Source organism: Penaeus monodon, chromosome 40 (assembly GCF_015228065.2).
Source record: "Penaeus monodon isolate SGIC_2016 chromosome 40, NSTDA_Pmon_1, whole genome shotgun sequence".
In the NCBI taxonomy this organism is placed as follows: domain Eukaryota; kingdom Metazoa; phylum Arthropoda; class Malacostraca; order Decapoda; family Penaeidae; genus Penaeus; species Penaeus monodon.
Genome location: NC_051425.1, coordinates 10,899,039 through 10,904,833, shown reverse-complemented (window position 1 = coordinate 10,904,833; position 5,795 = coordinate 10,899,039). Strand labels below are relative to the sequence as shown.

The following is a 5,795-nucleotide window of genomic DNA, read 5'->3' as shown; positions in this document are numbered from 1 at the left end:
TCCAGAACAGGAGAGCTTTTTCTTTCACAGGTGAATATTTTAAACTGAATTTGGTTGTTGGTAGCAAACTGTTTTAAGAACCAAAACTAATCTGAAATTCTAGCTTTTGAAATCCTAGCTTGGTGTAAAAAAAAAAGTGGATTGTGCCCCTAACCATGACTACTACACAGATTACAAGCTTTTCTTATTTTTTCCTGCTAAAGGAAGGTCTTCCTTCCAGGGCTGCAGGAGCAGAAGGTGAAAAAATCATGGAGTAGTATCCACATTGCAATTAGAGAGGATAGGAGGCTGGATCACCAGTTTTATTTTCAGGAAGGCAAGGTTTTTACATGAAAATAAGTTTTGGGCAATTAGCCAGTTAGACAAACTAACATTATAATCAATATTTTGAATCTTGTTTGTTTAGGTAATTATGATCCACACATGAATCCAGAGAAAGTTACATTTGTGACGTACAGATTGTCACTCACAATTCGCCTGACGGATGCCGTGAGAGTAATGCTGGAGAAAAGTGTAGATGGCACGATACAGCTGCAAGAAAACTGGGTGAAAGAGCTTAATAGAAGGTAAGTCTGTCAATTTGTGTTGAGGAAATATATATTTAATAAATGTATGGTAATATTGATAAAAAAAAAGAAAAAAAGAAAAAAAAGGAACTGAAATGCAATAGAAATTCAGTGCAAGTTCATTTTATGATGTGGTTTTAAGATTAACTTGGATATGATAATCAAATGATTTTGTGTAGATATCCTGTATCAGTCAAATGAAGTGCCATATCTGACATGAGAGGCACATCTATAAAATTGGATCTTCACAGCACATCCTTAGAATATATATGTATTGGAGGAAAAATATGATGAATCTGTTTGCGTGCCATTATTATTTTTTTTATATAAAGTAAAGTATAAATATCTAGAACTCGTGCTTGTGTGAGAAAGTCGGACATTGATAGGCTAATTTTAAGATGACAAGAATTGAGTTTCACATGCCCAACTTTTTTTTTTTTTTTTTTACGGTAGGATGCACTGAAACATTTAAAGGTAAAAAAAGGAGGCTCCTATTTAACTGAATTTGCTTTTATAAGTTCTACTCTTAATGGTTCAATTTTTGATTTGATCAGAAAATGAATATGCTAAATAGTGTTAAATATTCAGAGTTTAATGTGCAAAGGTTACTTACAAACACGATGGAAATGTAACTTGGAAATTTTACTTTATTTTGTTAGATACAAAATAGAGATTTTTGACTTTTAATTGCTAATGGTAAAAGTAGGTGACCAAAGATAATTTTAAGTATAAAACTTGTCCCAGTTGGAATAACTTGAAAGACCTCATTTGCTTTAACAGATGAATAACAGATGCGGTTTATCTCCTGAGAACGAAAGCAATAGAATTGCGCAAGTTTTTTAAGAAGGCGAAAAGAAGGTAAGAATCCAGTAAGCTAGTCTTAAAGACCTACTATTATCTTTTTATAATTATAAACACAGTATAGGTTAGGAATATCATTTAAAGTCTTTAAACATGATCTGTTCTTGGAAGTTGGTTTTAGGTCTGAGTATGAATATTAATATGCTAAATATTTATCCAGACCCGGTGGGCAGTCACAAGGTGGAAGTTGCTCGTACATTGAAGACCAAATAGGATTTGAAGTGGGGATGGCCTCTCCTTTTCATAGGTAAGGTTACCAAATTGTTATTCATTGAGGATTTGAAAGAAAATGTAAAATGACATAAAAATTATTAAATCTTTTATTTGTCTTCTGTATATTGGTATTTTCAAATCCCCTTCCTAAAATGCGGGTGTTTTTTTTCTTTAAAGAAATGTGTAATAAGGAAACTAATTATCTTAAGTCTATGAAAAGTTACTTTTAAATATTTTAGTTGTCATTCTAATATACTATTTTTAATGTAAAAATGGGAACATATTTTTTTGGTATGAGGAATCTGTCAATCATACCTTCTATTGCTAGACTTTTTATTTATTATTTTTTTTATTTATTTTTTACACCAGTTAGAGAACTTTGAAAGTAAACCCTGTATGTATAAATGTGTATAAAGGAATGTGTATATGTATGTGTATATATGTGTAACTGGATGTATTTGTAATTGTATTCGTGCATAAATGAATGAGTTTTTGTAAGTATTAATATATGTATGAAAGTATTTGTGTGTGTGTATATGTATGTATGAAAGTATTTGTGTGGTGTGTGTGTGTGTGTGTGTGTGTGTGTGTGTGTGTGTGTGTGTGTGTGTGTGTGTGTGTGTGTGTGTGTGTGTGTGTGTATGTATGTATGAAAGTGTGTGTGTGTGTGTGTGTGTATGTGTGAAAGTGTGTGTGTGTGTGTGTGTATGTGTGAAAGTGTGTGTGTGTGTGTGTGTGTGTGTATGTATGAAAGTGTGTGTGTGTGTGTGTGTGTGTGTGTGTATGTATGAAAGTGTGTGTGTGTGTGTGTGTGTGTGTGTGTATGAAAGTGTGTGTGCGTATACACACATAGAATCTTATTTTAGTAAATAATGAAAGGGCTTATAATAAGAGAACAGAAGTCAGATGTATTTACATTAATTTTTTTAAATATTTTGTGGTTATTTATATATTTAGAATTTTCTCAAAGGTTGAAGTAACTTTTTATTGCCTTGTCAAGTAATTATATTCATATGATATAATATTCAGGACTGTTTCTTGATTTCTGAAAACTTTCTCTTTGCTATTAGTAAGGTTTAACATTATAGTTGAGGTCAGTAATAACAGTATTCATAGCATTGATTAAAAAAAAAGGGGGGGGGGATTGGGTGAGGCCACCAGGTCTGCTAATTGACTGCTTGTTGGCTTTCAAATTTCAGACCTGTATGTGTAAGGACATTGCACAAAACAGTCTGCAGTTAACATAAAATTTTTGCAGTGGTATTGGGTTGGAAAGTAAATTGCATGGCACTTAAGGGATGCATATTATTTGGAGCATATGAAAAAAATGGTGCTTGCAGCTGCAGTAAGCAGATGTGATTAAAAATTAAACCAGATGTCTAAACCAGATTGGGGTTTACACCATGTCCTTGCTTGCCACAGTATCTGCATTGATTGAGCTTTCAACTTCATGGTCCTTTATGCTTGTCTTGTGTAGAGCTTTCGTGTTTGCAACCCTCTTTGCCTCTTTGCCTCTCTGCGTGGCACTTTCATGTTTGCAATCCTCTTTGCCTCGTTGCCTCTTTGCGTGGCGCTTTCATGTTTGCAAACCTCTTTGCCTCATTGCCTCTCTGCGTGGCACTTTCATGTTTGCAACCCTCTTTGCCTCGTTGCCTCTCTGCATGGCACTTTCATGTTTGCAACCCTCTTTGCCTCGTTGCCTCTTTGCGTGGCGCTTTCATGTTTGCAAACCTCTTTGCCTCATTGCCTCTTTGCGTGGCGCTTTCATGTTTGCAATCCTCTTTGCATGGCGCTTTCATGTTTGCAACCCTCTGTCTCTTTGCCTATCTGCATGGCGCTTTCATGTTTGCAACCCTCTTTGCCTCGTTGCCTCTCTGTGTGGCACTTTCATGTTTGCAACCCTCTTTGCCTCGTTGCCTCTCTGCGTGGCACTTTCATGTTTGCAATCCTCTTTGCCTCATTGCCTCTTTGCGTGGCGCTTTCATGTTTGCAACCCTCTTTGCCTCGTTGCCTCTCTGCGTGGCACTTTCATGTTTGCAACCCTCTTTGCCTCGTTGCCTCTCTGCGTGGCACTTTCATGTTTGCAACCCTCTTTGCCTCGTTGCCTCTCTGCGTGGCACTTTCATGTTTGCAACCCTCTTTGCCTCGTTGCCTCTTTGCGTGGCACTTTCATGTTTGCAATCCTCTTTGCCTCATTGCCTCTTTGCATGGCGCTTTCATGTTTGCAATCCTCTTTGCCTCATTGCCTCTTTGCATGGCGCTTTCATGTTTGCAACCCTCTTTGTCTCTTTGCCTCTTTGTGTGGCATTTTCACGTTTGCAACCCTCTTTGCCTCTCTGCCTCGTTGCCTCTTTGCGTGTTGCTTTCATGTTCGCAACCTTCTGCCTTTCTGCATGGATCTCTCATGTTTGCCACTCTTTGCCTGTTGCCTGAAATGTTTATTAGACCTGGTTATTTTTTAGTCTAGAACACATTTTCTTGTGACATCTCGTTGTGTAAGAGCCCCAGCTTGTTATCAGTTTGACTATGCAGACCTCATCATAGATGTCCTTCCACTATTCTATCCTTTTTAGCCACTACCATGCTTAATGCTTGGTCCATTAGTGGCTCACTTTGGATTAATGTATTAATTTCATAATGTTACAATATCTTGACATTGTACATTCTCATGGATATATTCTGAAATTGTATGCACCCACTGCCATGAATTTTATAAAAAAGAAAAAGAAAAAAGAAAGGGGGGGGGGGAAGAAGTCAAGTTTGAATAGCATTTTTTAACACATGCATATAATTACTAGACAGGTAATAAATGTATATTACAGCATTTTTCATATTGAAAATGCTAGCTCAATTATGTCTGGTAGTGCCCTTTTTGTTAAATCCTGGCATCAGTGATAATCATAATTTCTGACAAACCAAAGGGGCAACAATCATGACGGCTTCTGTTGTCTCTGCGTGGCACTTTCATAACGCCTTTTGGGACACTGAATGTTTTTGTTTTTTTTTATTTTTTATTTTGTTTGTTAGGGATATTTATTTTGAATCTTTTGGCGTTTCCATCATCTCTGCTCTGTAGGAAAGAGAGTTTTGGGCATGGTATTAAGTTTTTCTTACTGATAAAACCTGCATAATGGTCCTAGTTGGTAGATAATTAACTGTCCAGGCGGAAATAGGAGGGGGAAACCCGTCTTTGGTCTCGCGCAGATGCGTTGAAAACCCTATTAATGCTCTCTAAATAGAATAAAACCGGCGACTTTTCAACCTGTTAGGTAATTAAACTGTTGTATAAGCCTGAAATTTTCAAAGGTATGAGATAGTGGTTATCACATTTACATTTACACAGAAAATTTAAGCTTGTTATTTTCATTTTATTTGTATTATCGCCTGTTAGGATGTGTGTTTGTGAAAGTCATAATAAAGACATTGAGTACAACAAGAGTTTCATGATCCTTTTGAGTGAATTGTATTTTTATTAGAAAGATGCCTTTGGGATGTAAGATAGCTTATCAATCGTCCCGCGAAGTTAAGAAATTTCTGTTGTTATTCTTATTAGGGTTGCACCTGTTATATTATGATTAACCTGTTGTATAAGCCTGCAATTTTCAAACGTGCGTAGTGGTAGTTATCGCATTTACATTTACACAAAAAATATAAGCCTGTTATTTTTATCTTATTTGTGTTATCACCTGTTAGGACGCGAGTTGTGTTCTTGAAAGTTATATTAAAGGCATGTTGGGTACAACAAGAGTTTCATGATCCTTTTCACTGAATTGTATTTTTATTATGAAGATACCTTTGGGATGTAAGAACGACTAGTATAACATGTTAAAAGAAGAGAGGAGTTCGCAAGTTTATCAATCGTTCCCGCGAAGTTAAGAAATTTCTGTTGAGATATTCTTATTAGAGTTGCATCTTTGTTATATTATGCATTTGTAAACATTTGTAAAGATATTGATTATGGTCTTTGCAAGTATTTTTTTTTTATATATGCATATGGAGTGAGAAATGGATAGTATCATATGCATATATTTTTGTCTTATATTTACGTAATGCGAACATTGTCAATCTTAGTAAGGGTTAAAATGGATTTCCTTTTCTTGGTTGGTTACACCTCAAGACGAGAGTGCACCGCCACCGTCATTACCTCTGAATAAG

General features: G+C 35.9%; 1 long non-coding RNA gene across 1 annotated transcript; it reads left to right on the top strand.

Annotated features, from left to right (window-relative positions):
• The first annotated feature begins 21 nt into the window (after positions 1-21).
• On the top strand, positions 22-2,029 carry LOC119597857. Its single transcript, XR_005230887.1, has 3 exons — positions 22-566; positions 1,347-1,424; positions 1,588-2,029. It is a non-coding gene; the product is annotated as an uncharacterized LOC119597857 (long non-coding RNA).
• The last annotated feature ends 3,766 nt before the right edge of the window (positions 2,030-5,795 follow it).